The sequence below is a fragment of the Vombatus ursinus genome, unplaced genomic scaffold (assembly GCF_900497805.2).
Source record: "Vombatus ursinus unplaced genomic scaffold, bare-nosed wombat genome assembly UNPS02015402.1, whole genome shotgun sequence".
Classification (NCBI taxonomy): Eukaryota; Metazoa; Chordata; class Mammalia; order Diprotodontia; family Vombatidae; genus Vombatus; species Vombatus ursinus.
In genome coordinates this window covers 142335-142665 of record NW_020955180.1, presented here as the reverse complement: position 1 = coordinate 142665, position 331 = coordinate 142335, and positions in this window count along the sequence as shown.

Below are 331 nucleotides of genomic sequence, written 5' to 3'. Positions count from 1 at the left end.
AAATATGTTTAATATGTTTGTACATGTATAGCCTATATCAGATTGCATGCCATCTTGGGGAAGGGGAAGGAGAGGGAGGGAAAATTTAGAAATCAAAATGTAATAGAAGTGAATGTTGAAAGGTAAAAGTAAACAAATAAATATATTTTTAAAAAAGAAAGAAAGCAGGTTCCACGGCCACTAATAAGTTCAGTACCCATTCTCTCTTCATCCCAATCAGCTGCAGATGTATGTCTAAATAATGTGTGCTCATGCTGATGATTTTGAGTTTTATCAAGACTCAGTATAGTATTCAATATTCTCTGTGTAAAGAAAATGAAGTCTTTTAAAA